General features: G+C 37.5%; 1 pseudogene; it reads left to right on the top strand.

The window, feature by feature from the left end:
* Window positions 1–1,288: 1,288 nt before the first annotated feature.
* Window positions 1,289–1,677, top strand: LOC118997323 (ragulator complex protein LAMTOR3-like; annotated as a pseudogene).
* Window positions 1,678–16,455: the final 14,778 nt, after the last annotated feature.

Below are 16,455 nucleotides of genomic sequence, written 5' to 3'. Positions count from 1 at the left end.
AATGACTGATGCGTGAGTGGGCCACTTCCAAATCCAGTTCTGACGCCCACAATCTGCGCGATAACTGCACAAGGCACTAGCATTTCCAAGTATTAACCTGGGGGAAAAAAGTGGAACAAGGATCCATTCTTGTTCCAAAATTCTAAAATCTTTGGCCCTAGGAAAGAAACAAAAAAGTATAGGTAATGCTGGTCATCAATGATCTGGATTGGTTTTCCATTCAGGGGCTCATTCAAAAGATGACTTTAAATATTCCACTTAAAATTGGAACTAGAAAGCAGAACTTCCAAAACAGTAGAGTGAGGAATTCAACAATTTTCAAAAGGAAGGAAGGAAGCAAAGATATGAAAATTGCCAATTATGGATCACATGCCAGGATGAACTTCACCTCCCAGTATTAATAAAAAATCTCTTAAAATAATATATAAAACTGTATACTAGCAAAAGAGACTGATTCCTAAGTATCGCACAGGATGTGGGGTTGCGAATTACAACATTTTATGTTTATTTTGGTACTTAGAATATTTGCTAAACTACCTCTAAGGTCAACACTTCTAGAGTAAATCAAAATGTAAACTAACCAATCTCAGATTCCAGGAATGCATGCCAAGTCTCAGATCATCAAGTAAAAATAGCTAGTGGTAAAGTTACAGTACAAGTTCTATTTGTATGAGGTGCTATTCACACCCCCAAAATCACAGAAAATTAGGAACACACAGTACATACTGAATTCATTTAAAATGTTTTCCCTTTAGATATGAACAGGGAAAAAGCACATGGACAAAATCTTTAAAATCTTTTTCCTAATCAATATCGGAATTTTTTAAATTAAATGTATTGGGGTGACATTGGTTCACAAAACCATACAGATTTCAAGTGGACAACTCGGTAAAATATCATCTGCACACCACATCGTGTACCCATAGCCTCAAACAAAGTCTCTTCCCATCCCCATTTCTCCCCCTTGCCCACCCCCACCTATTCCCACCACCCTTTCCCTCTGGCTGCCACCAGGGAATAGTCTTTTGTAGGTTCCAATTTCAGTTTGGTGATGTCAGGTTTGAGATTATCAACTCCATATCAGGTAGAAATTTCAAGGAGCAGTTGAAAACTTTAAAAATTGCTAATCAAAACAAGAAAAAAGCAACCTGTCTTTGAAGCTGCCCCTGAAATAACAGCAAACAGCCACAAACCCTGCTGTACAGAGAACCAGGCAGCCTGGAAACCCAGTGACTGGAGCCACTTTGCCCAGCGTGGCTCTCGAACCTGCAGGAGAAAGGGGTTCATCATGACGGATGACTGAAAGTGATTCCTGTGTAAAAAGTTACCAAGTGTTGAAGGGCCCCATGCTATTACTGGGTCAGACTGCACTGCAGTGCCTATTATTAGTGTGACCAATAATGCTCCGAAGCACGCTTTGAGACCCGGTTTCTTCTCTACTTTTGCCCTTGCAACAGACTAAGGGAGCAAACTTGGACTTTCAAAAAATAAAAGTATCATTTGTTATTCTAAGACCTACTAAGCGGTTCAATTTAATCGTTTGCTTTTGGTGGTAAGTTTCATAGCCAGCAGCAATGCCAATACAGGACTAATTGTCAGCCTAGAAAAGGAACTGGCTCCAGTATCTGAAGAATTGAGACAGGTTACAGAAGTTTCTTAATCTGACAGTGGTTTTGATACCTACCTTATCTTCAATATAACAGACATAATCTCACTCTAGCAATCTTGAGACCACAACAAACATCTGTATCTGTGTACTCATGCAAAGGCCTCTTTTGCACCTTACATTAAAGAAACGGTCTATAGATTCAATGTATGAACAGACTGATTTCTCTCGTTTCTTGCATAGGTCTTATTTACTAAGATCTGGGGATATCACAGAGAGGGTTCCGTCTATCGCAGCTCCCATGGAGTTAGTCCAGTCATCAAACTGCATGAGATTCTATTCGGTGGGTCAGGATCAAAACGTTACTCTGATCTACCTGAACCACGCAGTGCTCCCTCTAGTAAATTCTGCCAGGCCTACAGAATGAAGATCCTTTTTACTGTGAATAATAATGAGGACATATATTTTGCAATTGTTTTATTTCTTTGCATTGAGTGTGAGGAAGAAAAAATGGCTTAGTAAAATAAAATCAGTACAATCACTAACTTTCCTCTGTAGACATTAGTTTGTAGTGCAGACAAGTATTACTGACTTGATTCTCCTCAGAGGTGATGCTGTTTAATGAAAGTGATAGCTGATGGTTTTTCCCCCTCTGCCTTCTATAACCAATCAGTGTTTTAATGTTTGTGCATTCTTTATAAAGTTTAGATGTGATTCATTATTGAGCTGTTTCCAATATTGATATATATATATATATATATGTAAACATGATACTACAACCATTTTTAATACGTGATCAAAAGTAAAACTGTATTTTTAAAAGTGAAAAAACCATAAAACAAAACAAAAAGTACCATAGTTCTTTCCCTATATACATTCTAGTTGCAGGTATTATCCGAGAGATCTGTCTTATTTGGGGTTCCCCAGAAACAAACCCTAATACAAGCAGTCTATTTGGGGAAGTGCCAGAAACAATGGTAAAAGAGCAGGGAGTTGAGACAGGGAAAGGAAGGCAGCCAATAAAAGGGTGTGTTCTACAGCCAGCTACAAGCTACACTGGGGGGCAGCTGGAGCATAATCCACCAGGAAACCCTGGGAACTGGTATAAAGCAACCCAGAGGTCAAGCACTGGTCCAGGGATACTGTGGTCCGGGTGTGGTGTTAATTGCAAGGCACTTCCAACCCTCCTGAGGGGTAGGGAGTTGCAGGACGAGGTCTGAAAAGGCAAGGGGACTCTAATCTCATGGCTTCCAGAAAAGTCCTCAAAAAGTCCTTGGGGAAAGTAAAGCAGATATTGGTAGGAAGTCGGAAGTAGGAAGAGCAGAAGGAAGTGGGTAAGGCATCAGAAATATGTGGAGGGCACTGAGGGCATCTACTCCAGAGCTCTCCCATCCCTAAATGATGTTGTCAGTGTCTGAGACTTCAGTTAGCATGTACCTAATGATGGCTCCATTCCAGACATGGCCTTTTAAAAAAATTTTGTAATGTATTTTTTCATTACCATTTAGTCCCCTTATACTCCCTTACCCTCCACAATCACAACACTGTTGTCCATGTCAATGCGCCCTTTTCCCCCTTTACTTGATCCCCCCACCCCCTAACCCCACCCTCCTAGGCTGTTATCCTGCTCTCCATCTATGAGTCTGTCTCCGTTTTGCTTGTTAGTCCAGTTTGTTCACTAGAGTCCACATATGAGTGAGATCATATGGTATTTGTCTTTATTTGACTGGCTTATTTCACTGAGCATGTTTTCCAGGTTCATTCATATTGTTGCAAAGGGTAAAATTTTCTTTTTTTTTTTAACTGCTGAGTAGTATTCCATTGTGTAAATGTCCCACAGTTGTATTATCCACTCATCTACTGATGGACACTTGGGCTGCTTCCATATCTTGGTGATTGTAGATAACACTGCAATAGAGGTGCTTAGTTCTTTCAAATTAGTGTTTTGGGTTTCTGTGGATACTTTCCCAAGAGTGGAATAGCTGTATCATAAGTCAGTTCCATTTTTAATTTTTTGAGCTATCTCCACACTGCTTTCCACAGTGGCTGCACCAGTCTGCATTCCTACCAACAGTGCATGGGGGTTCCCTTTTCTCCACATCCTTAACAGCACTTATTGTCTGTTGATTTATTGATGATAGCCATTCTGACAGGTATGAGATGATATCTCATTGTGGTTTTAATTTACTTTTCTCTCATGATTGGTGATGTTGAGCATATGTCTATTGACCACCTGTATGTACTCTTTGGAGAAGTATCTATTTTAGGTACTTTGCCCATTTTTAATGGTATTTTTTTATGTTAAGTTTTATATGTTTTTTATAAATTTTGGATATTTAAATTCAACCAACAAAATAATCTACTATGGCCCAGCCATCATATAAAAAACTATTTAAAATATCCACACTGACTCTTCACAAAACCTGGAATCCAGTTTCTATAGGAAAGACTAAGAAACATTCTGTTTTGGATGGGTGGTACTAAGCAATTTGATTTGTCCCAGGAAGCATACTATATTTGCTTTAATTGTTTATTTATCGCTTACTTGTTATATTTGCATAGCAGGTATCCTACATGTACTTAGGTGGTTGTTTGGGGTTTTTCTAAGTGATTTTAATGGAGTTGATAGAGAATGGCCATACGTGGCCCACATCCCCAGGATGACACCGCACTGCTGGAACCTTTCATTCTCAGTCAGCCCCATTGCACTTGCTGCAGTTTGCTGGATTCTTGGTCCTGTGCCCCATCCCTGAAAGCTCTATCTGCAGTTCCACTGCACACTGAGACTTACCTTCTAGTTCTTGGCACACGGTCCTTGGTTAGGCCCTTGTTGTTAAGGTTTTGATGCCCCTGTTATCTCTATTAACAAACTCCCAGGTCCCGTCCCCTGCCCTATAAAAACCCACAAACAGTCCCAGACATCCTAAAAAATAAAAAGGAACAGGCGAACAAAAGAAGAGGAATGATAGGAAAAAAGAGGCTTAGACCATCTACCGCTAGCTCCTAACTCTCCAGAAAACTTCAGATTCACGTGATCAAAGCTTTTCTTATAGACATTTCAAACTTAGTGATATTTTCTTCCTCAAAACTTCAACATTTCCAACAGGACACAGGTCTACCAAAAGGCCGGTACAAGAATGTTCATAACAGCATTAGTACTAACAGTCCCAGTCCAGGAACAACCTAAATATCAACTAAGAATAAGATTGAGTAAACTGTGGTATACTCACACAATGGAAAACAACACAAGAATTTTACAAAGAATGAATTATAGCTACCGCGATGCTGTGGATTACTATCACAGCATACGGATGAGGGAAAGAAGCTGAGCAAAAAAGAGTATGCCCATACATTCTGCAAGATTTCATTTATACGAGGTTCAAGAACAGGAAAAACTACATCTAAAGCTACCTCTAGAATAAAGGCTACCTCTTGGCAGGATCCAGATTAGCAGACTGAGAAGAGGCACGAGGTGCTGAGACGCTGGCGGTGTTCTTATCTCGCTCTCGGTGATACCTATGCAAACGTACGCATGCTTAAAAATCCATCCAGCTGTACCCTTAAGATTTGTGCAGTTTACACTATGTACGTCATACACATTTGTATGTGTCTGCATGTGTGTTACTGCAATTTTTTAAAAGGTAATGATATATAACCATCAGAGATAGGAGGTGAATGGGACCCCAGTGTCACAGAAGTCAAAGGGAGAACATGGTATAGTATTCCAAGTGGTATAGCATAAGGAGCCATATAGATACTACAGAAGGAAGATCAAAAAGGAAGACAGTCGGAAAATAGCCATCTTATTTAGAAGAGTGTAGGCCATAATTGTTTTTGAGATAGCAACAGGATAAGTCAGATTACTAAGGGTTTACTGGATAAAAGCAGTAAAAGATAACCTTCAAGAAGTAAGAGAAGAAGATTTGACTTTGGGCAGTAAATACACAAGGCAATATACACACAGATGATGTACTGTAGAATTATACACTTGAAACCTATATAGTTTCATTCACCAATATCATCCTAGTAATTTAATTAAAAATTTTAAAAAGAAATAATGGAAAAGAAAGATGGTATATAGTTTAAAGGGGGAAAAATCTCAAGTGCGGGTATGTCTTTGTTGGGGGGAATATGACAGAAAAAAACTGAATATGTTTGAAAGCCAAAGGATTAAAAATAATTAAAAATAAAAGACATGAAACACCTAGTGGACAAGGCACAAGAGTCCAATTACAGCCCACAGGCCAAATCCAGCCCCTGCCTGTTTTGTGAATGAAGATCGAGGGGAACACAACCCCTCCACCCCCTGCCCCTGCCTTTCATTTATATACTGTCTTAAGTTGCTTCTGTAAGAAGGCAGGATTGAAGGGTTGCAATAAAAACCATCTAACCCTATACAGAAAAGTTTACTGACCCCTAAATCAGGCTCCTCTTGGAAATAGAAGGAGCTAGAATTAGCAAAAGTAGAGAGTGTAGCCTGTGGAAAAGAAGAGAAAATGTGTGACATGACAACATCCAGTGAAAAAGCAAGAGAGAGGAATAAAAAATTAACCCTACCCTATGCCAGGCAATGAGCAATGCACTGAGTATCCATGAGTAAATCAGAAATGGCTGCAGGACTCCAGAAAGTAAGAAAATGACAGTAATGTTAACAACTACTACTGGTGCTTCTACCATTAGAGCAATGACTAATATTACCCTCATGCTGCTACTGAATATTTCCACCTGGGTCTCCTCAATGCAACTGTAAACTCAAAATAGCCAAACCAAACTCATAACCTTGGTATCTTCCTCTCCCTCAACCACTAGTAAGTCTAGCCCTAAGTCTTCTGAATACTTCTGAAACCCATCTATTTGTTTCTATCACCTTCACCTCCACATACAGCGCTAGCCACCATAAATCTATTTTGGACCAATGCACTAGGCTCCTAATAGATCTACTGATATCCATTCTTAGTCACCTCCAATCCATTTTCTACAATACAATGCAAATCCAATCACAAATGTGTTCATGTCACTCTCCCATTTCCCTTCCCCCCACCACCCTAGCTGGCTTAAAGCCTTTGATGGCTTTTAAATGCTCATCAGATAAAATCCAAAATCCCACTCATGGCCAAAAAAGACCTGTGACACAAGTCAATTTAGCTAAGCTAACAATAATTCCTGGAAATCCCTTCTTTGAATGGTTTCAGGTTAGAGTTGGCCACAAGAGAAATCTGCATGCGATTTTGAAGGAGAAAGTAAAGCAGCAGCTGTTATGCTCTGAAGGTCAGTACAGCAGCTTGTCTATGTGCTGACCCTGTTCTGCTAGTTTCCCTTGTAGACCCAGGGCAGCGTCTGAGCCTACAGCTCCTCCAGCTCCTGCTAGATCTTCAGTCTCTCTGAATCCTGGCCCTTCTGGCCTCCCAGGGCCAGGTACACCTGCAGCTCCATGGCACAGAACACCAGCTCTTCCTGGAGGTCACCCACATTGTCAAGACCAGAGGGGGCAAGAGTCAGACATAAGCTCCAGTTTGGTCTTCTGGGTTCCAATTTGTCCTAGTGGGTTCTAGTTCACATGCAGTTGTTCTTTCTGATTGCCAACCAGCTGACGACTACCCTGGCCTACATGATGAGGCTGGCATTCGATCACTTGTACAAAGAACAGTTTTACTTTGGCATTACCCCGCTAAATCCTCTTATCCTTCATGACACCATAAGGTCATTTTAACGAGTTTGTTTTTTCATTTGACAAATGAAGAAGCTAGGATTTTAAAAGTTAGTTGACTTGCCTAAGGCCATGCTAGGTACCAGGTAAAGTTCGAATCCAGGTCCATCACCAAGATCATTGTTTTCTTACAAACTTGATTCCTCTACCTCCCCGTAGCCAAGCCTCAAGTGTATCCCCATACTGCTCTCCACATTCACATTCACCAGTTCTCTCCTACTATGACTGACCTCTGCACTAAACTCCCTGTAACCACTATCTTCTTTTCAAAGATCACTAAAGTTAATGGGATGACATAGCACACGGAACCTTACACAACACGGTGGTATGCTAATGACCGACAAAGCCATGGCTTGTTTTTCATTAGCATTATTTTAACATTCCAAGCCCTTTAATAGAAGGAAACCTAAAATAGCAAAAGTATGTAGCATACCATATTCATATGGAAAACTTTTTCAGAAAGGGACAATTAATTTTTATAAGGAAATGAAAGAAAGAAGAAATAGAGTAAAGGAGAAAAACAAAGGAAGAGGATAGGAGGGAGTAGTTGAAAGTTAAATTTCTGTTCCTAGCAAAATCAAGCCAGTTTTTTCAATCACATAGTAATGCACAATTTCATCAGCCTCTATGAAATATGTTAGTCATTAATCTAACTGAGTCACTCAGTCTCTGACAGTGCTGCCCTAAAACCTGTGTAACATAATCTAGATTGAGTTTTCAGGCACAAGAGACTCTTACAGTTCCACAATGTCAAAGGAGATAATTCGAGAGTAATGACACGGGAATGAGACCATGGCAAACAGTCATAATGACGCATGTGTCAGTCTTCTTACAATCCAACTAAATGACTTAGCTGCTTCTCACCGACTCTGCAGTCGAACCCCAGTGGGTTGCTCCTAGCTTGGGTTTTATCATCCTGGAATGCTTTGGACACAATCCTTCTTTCAAAACCTACATTCAGAAAATGTTTCTCCATTCTTTACTGACACTTCCCTCCAAAACTGTTCTGTTGTTACTGAATGTAATTTTGAGTCTACCAAAACTAATGAGTAAAGCATGAGGCATTTTTAGGCTTATTGTACAATTTTTCGGTGTTTTTAACGTCCTTATTAGCAAAGCTTGTTAAACCAAATTATATGTAAAACCTCAAAAAAAGTTAGTTTTCCCTCCTGGAATCAGACACTTCAAAGTTAAATACCTAATTTCAACTTTAAATATACGGTACCAGTTGGCATATCGAGCACGTCATATTTAGGCACAATGATGGGCAGGAATACAAACTTTTACCCAGTCACAAAACTCAAAATTGTTTAACTTCTTTTGCAAATCCCTGACTCTACCACAATACACTTTCACATTGTGCATTTGGGTGAGACACTGGCAGTAAACAATGAGTAGCATATACTAAATGCTCACTCGTCCTCCTATTATTCGAAGAGCCTTACTTCTATTCACTCATTTGAATTCAGAAGTATAGGTATCTTACAAATGTTTTAGTAAATGAATAGGTCGAAAAAATTCACAAAGAAACTGTAAGACAAGCATTCATTTCTTCTAAGCAAAGTTGACGCAGCAATATTTTTTAAATCCATTTCCTTGACACAGGAAAAATACTGGTTTTGATCATCTACTAAGTGGAAGGAACACATACACCCATTAAAAAAGATGCTTTCTCAGTCATCACTATAGAAGCTGATATTGAAAACTAAGAAGCAAACTAAAGATTATAACAAAATGCGTAAGTTCTTAGCTAAATGCAGAGAAAACTAATAAATCATATATTTGAAATAAATCACTTATTTAGATGTTCTTTTTAAGTAGTTATTATTAAAAACTCATATTGAAAAATAATAAATAAGCTTTCTAAGACCAAGTATTAATCAAGAAGCTTTCTAAGTTTAAAATCAACACAAACAACAATATCAAAAATCATACCAGCAGACTACTAAATATTCCTACATGGAAAAATGGAAAAATGTAGACCCTGTTAATAAAAATATAAAAATGTTCTTGTCTTCTTCATTTAGCCTAACAGACTTGGGTGTCAAGTGAATGATAATGTGGCAGAAGCACCTGTAGGTTAATGGTCACTGTTTGTACTACCTGGGGTGGGGGGTGTATGTGTACATACATAATACCTATATATATACATAACCTACACTTGTAGGTTAATGCTCACTCTCCGTACTACCTGGCATGTGTATGCATGTGTGTATACATAACATATATATATATAACCTACACTTGTAGGTTAATGGTCACTGTTTGTACTACCTGGGGTGTGTGTGTGTATGTGTACATAACACATACATATATACATAACCTACACTTGTAGGTTAATGCTCACTCTCCGTACTACCTGGCATGTATATGCATGTGTGTATACATAACATATATATATATAACCTACACTTGTAGGTTAATGGTCACTGTTTGTACTACCTGGGGGGTGTGTGTGTATGTGTACATAACACATACATATGTACATAACCTACACTTGTAGGTTAATGCTCACTCTCCGTACTACTTGGGGTGTGTATGTGTGTATATACATAACACATATATGTATAACTTACACTTGTAGGTTAATGGTCACTGTTTGTACCACCTGGGGGGGGTGTGTATATGTGTACATAATATATACATATACACATAACCTATACTTGTAGGTTAATGGTCACTCTCCATACTACTTGGCATGTGTGTGCATGTGTGTATACATAACACATATATATAACCTACACTTGTAGGTTAATGGTCACTGTTTGTACTACCTGGGGGAGGTGTGTGTATGTGTACATAACACATACGTATATATATAACCTACACTTGTAGGTTAATGGTCACTTTCTGTACTACTTGGGGTGTGTATGTGTGTATATACATAACACATATATGTATAACTTACACTTGTAGGTTAATGGTCACTGTTTGTACCACCTGGGGTGTGTGTGTATATGTGTACATAATATATACATATACACATAACCTACACTTGTAGGTTAATGGTCACTCTTTGTATTACCTGGGGTGTGTGTGTGTATGTATCTGATATAATCCACCAAATAATGTCAACACATTTCTGCTAAAATTAGAATTATGTGTTTGAAGCATTTATCAAATTCATCTGTTCAACCTGCCATGTAAGCCATTGTGTAAGGTCTAAAATAGAATCTAAAATATTTTTTTAAGTTTTCAATCTATATTCCTGAAGCTGTTCAATGAAGCCAATTCCTCAAATTCACTGAAGTCATTACATGGGTAACTAAGCTCCAAATGGTAAACGTAGCCACTTTCCTCCCTAGTAAGTAGCATTCTCCCTTTCTATCTCAGCCATGTTTTCCTGTTGCTTGACAGAAGAATAATAAAAACAAACTCAGCATTTTCTACATGATATGAAAAGTATTCAGCACAGAGCCTAAAGCATAGTGAGCACCACAGGAGAGTTAGATATACATTACTGTTCATGTTATTAATCAAGGGAACCAGACATGTATCAAATACTTATCACATTCCACACACCAGAGTATAGGCCACACAGTCAAGCATGTCAATGCAAACTGTGCCAGAGGAGCTTAAAAAATATGCATTCCTGTAAAATACCTAGCAATAAATTTAACTAAAACATAAGAGACTTATACTTTAAATATTAAACATTCATGCAGGAAATTAAAGAAGATACAGTACATGCAAAGATACCCCATGTTCATGAATTGATTTACATATTCAGTGCAATATTTCAAAAGCATTATTTACAAAAATAGAAAAATATCCTAAAATTCATATGGAGCTACAAAAAACTCCAAAAAGCTAAAATAATTTTGAGAAAAAAGAATAAAGTTGATAGCATCATACTTCATGGTTTCAAAAATATTACTAAGTTATCATAATTAAAACAGTAAAAGAATAGGCAAAAAAAACAAAGGAACAATAAACGGCCCAGAAATAAATCCATGTCAATATAGTCAAAAAGCAATAGAAAAAGGATAATCTCTTCAACAATTGGTGCTGGGAAAACTAGATATTCACATGTAAAAGTCGACCCTTTTCTTACACCACAGACAAAAATCAACTCAAAATGGATTAAAGAGTTAAATGCCAGACCTGAGACTGTAAAGCCTAGAAGAAAACAGGGAAAATGCTTCACAACAGTGGTCTGGGCACAGATGTCTTAGATACAATGCCAAAAGCACAGGCAATGAAAGTACAGACAGACGAGAGAGGGACTACAACAAACTAAAAATCTTCTGAATAGCAAGTGAAACAACAAAAAGGTGAAAAGTCAACCTACAGAGGGAAGGAAAGATTTGCAAACCGTATATTTGGTAAGGAGACAATATCCAAAGTGTATAAGGCATTCCTTCAACTCAATAGCAAAAAGGAAAAATAAACAAATTTAAAAATGGGCAAAAAACTTGAACAGACATTTCTCCACAGAGGACATGCAAATGGCCAACAGGTGTATGAAAATATACTCAAAATCACTATTTATCAGAAAAAGGCAAATCAAAAACATGAGCTATCACCTCACACCTGTTAGAATGGCTCTGATTAAAAAAAAGATATTTTAACAAGTGTTTGTGATGATGAGAAGAAACGAAAATCCTTGCACACTGTTGCTGGGGATGTAAACTGGTACAGCCACTATGAGAAACAGTATGGTGGTTCCTCAAAAAATTAAAAATAAAACTACCACAGGATCCAGCAATCCCACTGCTGGGTATTTAGCCAGAATAACTGCAATCAGAATTAGGAAGAGATGCCTGCACCCCCATGTTCCCTGCAGCACTACTCACAACACCCAAGATGGGTGAACAACCAAAATACCCGCTGAGGGGAAATGGATGAGGAAAATGTGCCCTGTACACACAGCAGAATACTATTCAGCTCCAAAGCCGGAAAGCCTTCCATTTGGAACAATATAGATGGATCTACATGACATTATGATAAGTGGAATGAGCCAGTCATAGAAGTAAAATACTGTGTTACACTCTTTTATGAGAAATCCAAAATAGTCAAACAAATAGAAACAGAGAGAGGAATTCTGCTTGCCAGGGGCTGGAATAAGGGAAATGTGGAGAGCTGCTATTCAAGGAATATAAATTTTCAAAAAATAAAAATATAAAATGTGAGGACTGGGCCCCAGCCCTAAAAATTCCAACTTAATTGGTTTGGGGTGTAGCCTGAGCATAGAAAGTGGTTAAAGCTCCCAGGTGATTTAAATGTATGGCCAAGTTTGAGAGCCATGTTAAAATAGATGTGTTATTTCATTTAGTCCTAATAAATCGTTTTATTAATTCACTTTACAGATGGGAAAACTGAGATTCAGAGAGACTTGGTGAAGTCTGCTCAACTCATATTACCTCTGTACTGGACTGTGCTGCCTTCTGACCTGCAAACGTGCTAAAACCATCGGTCTGCCTCCTACAGTCTGACACCCTGCTGAGGAAGGGCAGTATCGCTCCATTGTCAATGTGCTCACTTCGGGTAAAAGGGGCCTCCCTATGAATTCTGAGCTCTAGAGCAGGTTTCTGTCTGTCTGTCTGTCTGTTTGTTTTGTTTTTAAATACAGACCATGACCCATAGAGGGTAATGAAAACAATTTAGTGAAATTCAGTAAGCATTTTAAATAAAATAATAAACTCAATGAAAATATAACAGTGCCAGACTACATTGCATATAGTATAAAAAGCATTAACTACAAATACTGAGTCTTGAAATTTTCACTCGTGTATGTGTGTGGTGTGTGGGTATCTATACTATGGCAAGAAGTAAATCATATTTATTACCATGAGTTGCAGCCAAATATGTTTGAAAGATATCCTAGCTAGAGATAAAAGCATGAAATTAAAAAGACAGTCCTGAAAATGTTATTCACTTTCTAATTTGCAAATATTTATTTGGTGTTTTTCTCTACTCCAGAGATGTTTTCCCTGCCTACCCACGGTTCAAGTACAGCTTCGTTATCCCCCCTCTCCTTCTGTCTCCCAGGCAGAGGTAGCTGTCCTTCAGGGCATCACCACTGTTATAACACCTATCACACTGTATCACATTCTTAGAGCACTTGCTTTACAGTTCTTTATCAGAAAGGGCAGCGTTTCTCTGAGCAAAATGAACACAACACAGAGCCTGGTACATAATGGAGCTTATTTTGTTTAATGGCTACAGCATCTCTCCATTATTTTACTCATGAAATTTTGGTGATACAAATTATAAATTAAGAATGAACTGTATCTTCCATTTTTCTGGATAATCACAAATTACCAGTAGAATTATGTTAATATCTGGCTTATCCATACCTAGTATAGATGATACTATGCTCTGCCAAATATTACATCAAAGAAGAAGGAAGACCAACTTTAAAACTAGCTCTATGGTAAATGAATTTTGTAAAAAATGCAACTGAATAAAGCCCAGAATTAAACTGGAAAAAAGTAGCTATATTAGAGTAGCCGACCCTATTGATAGCAGCCTATTCTCTTACCTGTTTTAATATTAAATTAACTATTCCAATTCCTATTTTCACACTTGCTTTTAACTCAACTTAATTATTGAACACTTACCAAGTAAAATACACTAAATAAGTTTGAGTTTGTTTCCATTTTATGAATGGTAATGCAAAAAAAAACATTTTTACTAAAACATTAATCAAAAGGAAACAAAATAACTACTCTCTTGATCTTTAAACCGTCCAACTCTTTTTATCATCTACGTTCATCTAAAGAAAGGCATTTTATAATATCTTTCTACCTTGTTTATTGAAATATTGGAACTAATTGATTATTAAAAGCCTTTTTAAACATATATAGTATATACGTGTATATATAATATGAACAAATACATGGTTTTAATATCTTATGTCCCTGATCAGACAAATGTCCAGTATTATCACAGTGATCTGAAAAATTAAAACATCTGACACATTCACCATATAAAGCACCAGTTAGTATGGAAACTACATAAATTTAAAATGAAACTATAATTATTTAGCATTAGAAGAAAGCAAATTTAAATTGTAATAGTATAGAAATGAGAATTAAAATTAGAAGCATTCTGGAGATCATGCTCCATAAAAAATCTATCTCAAGAATCCATGTCTTTGCCAGTCTTTCTGCAAAGATAATCTTCAATATCCCTGGTCACAAACTTACATAACCTTAAAATGTGAAAAAAATCACATACCACTTTTTCATTTTCCAATCAAACGACTTTATGACCTTCCAATCTGTGCAGTTTCACTTAACACTATGGGCAGGGCCAACGGGCAGAGCAGAGCCCACAGCCAACCGTGGCCGGAACACATTGGCAGACGGCATCGCTGATTCATCTCAGGGAAGAACAGACTGCAGCATCTACAGTTCTGACGATGGCCAAAGAGGGTAAAGAATTGGTCGTAAGCCAAGTTTTTCCTCCTCAAGCACAGACAGAAGGACTGGAAGTAGGCAAAACTCAGGGTGCTACATTTAGTTCTTTTAGGCCAGGAAAAGGGCTGGTGGGGGAGGGAACAACTAATAATTTGCAAAGCCTTACTGACTGTGGTCCCAAGAATGGACAATTTAGGTATGTTTATAGCAATGTTTTCCTTATTCATTTAATTCTATTAACAAGATTTATATGGCTATTTTACCTATACTATGCTAAATATTTCATTTGTGCTTTGAATATAATTCCCTTCAGGTAGCCTATAACCAAACAATGAATTTCCTATTTTTCTCATTTGAGATCATTTGATTTTATATAACATTTCTCTTCCCTACCAAATACATAACTAAACTTCACAGATTTAAAGTAATAACCCATCATCTACTATGGAATTTGAGGCAGCTGCTTAAGTGGACCATTGGGGTAAAAAATGATGCAGACACTAGTCAGAAAGGGAGATCAGGTTACAAATGCGCCCAGCGAACTGTGGGAACCAGAGAAGCTTCTTTCTCATCTTCCCAGTCTACTTAGCTGGCTCCTACAAACAAGAACCCACAAATTTGAGGATATAGCCTAACAAAGAGACTCTACACCAGAATCCTACGCAAAACTCAACCGAGAAAGAATATACCACTGTTACCCACTCTCTAGAATGGCATGCTGAAGACCTTACATATTACTGAGAAGAAACACTCTTTGCCAAAAATCAAACATTCACCTAAGTTTTCCTATCAGAAACTACTAACCTCAACTACAAAAGCAACTATAAATTGGTAGCAAAAATCTAATGTTTAAATATTTAAATATATTTATAACTGATTTTTTGCCTTCTTTTTTAAGCATTTTTTAAATTTAATTATTGTTCAAGTACAGTTTTCTATAACTGATTTTTATAACTCATAACTCATTTTTAAAGAATCAGTTTAACTAAAAATTACACCAGAAGACATTGCAATAAAACAGAAGGCATTTTGTTATTTGGAGGAGATGTAAACATGAATTATAGTTTGTTGTATTATTATAACATAATATGATATATGAGTAATTATTAACTAATAATTATGTAATAATATATTACATTATGTTTGTATATTGTCAATAAATGAGCATATATTTAAACCTGGAAACTCTAATCTAGCAGTGATGAAAATAGACATTTCTGATATGAAAGATATTTAGCTATATTATTATCATATAGATACTTAGCTATGTTATTAACTACATATAATTTCATGACAGATATGGGGGCTACGATACAAACTGACTCTAACGCACTCATTATTTCAGCACATATTGAAAGTACTTGACTCCAAACCTAACACCAAGACCATGGCACTGAATTAGTTTGGACAGAAAATATCTGGGCCCTTCTTTTTCTTGTGGGCATGGGAAGCAGAGAGGAAACCATACTTTATTTTGAGGAAATAAAACCTCAAAGGTATTGCCCCTCAAAATCATAGGCAATAAAAATAATATGTACAAAGAAATTCCTAAAAGATAAGTATCACCTTCCTTCTTTGAGACACTAACATCTCCTCGTGGATCGAGCCAGGTCATCAGAGAGCTACACGCCAGGCCCACTCCACAGGCCCACACCACACTGCCGCCACAGCGGCCCTAGCAGAACCGCTTCAGGAAGAAAGACAGTTACTCACTGAGCATACACAGTGATCTTTACCTACATTTCAGTGTTCTCAAGGCAAATATTGTTTTCATGTTA

This window comes from Sturnira hondurensis, unplaced genomic scaffold (genome assembly GCF_014824575.4).
Source record: "Sturnira hondurensis isolate 20B ecotype Veracruz unplaced genomic scaffold, ASM1482457v3 Scaffold0013063, whole genome shotgun sequence".
NCBI lineage: Eukaryota > Metazoa > Chordata > Mammalia > Chiroptera > Phyllostomidae > Sturnira > Sturnira hondurensis.
The sequence above is the reverse complement of the archived record's forward strand: the minus strand, read 5'-3'. Positions and strand labels throughout refer to the sequence as shown.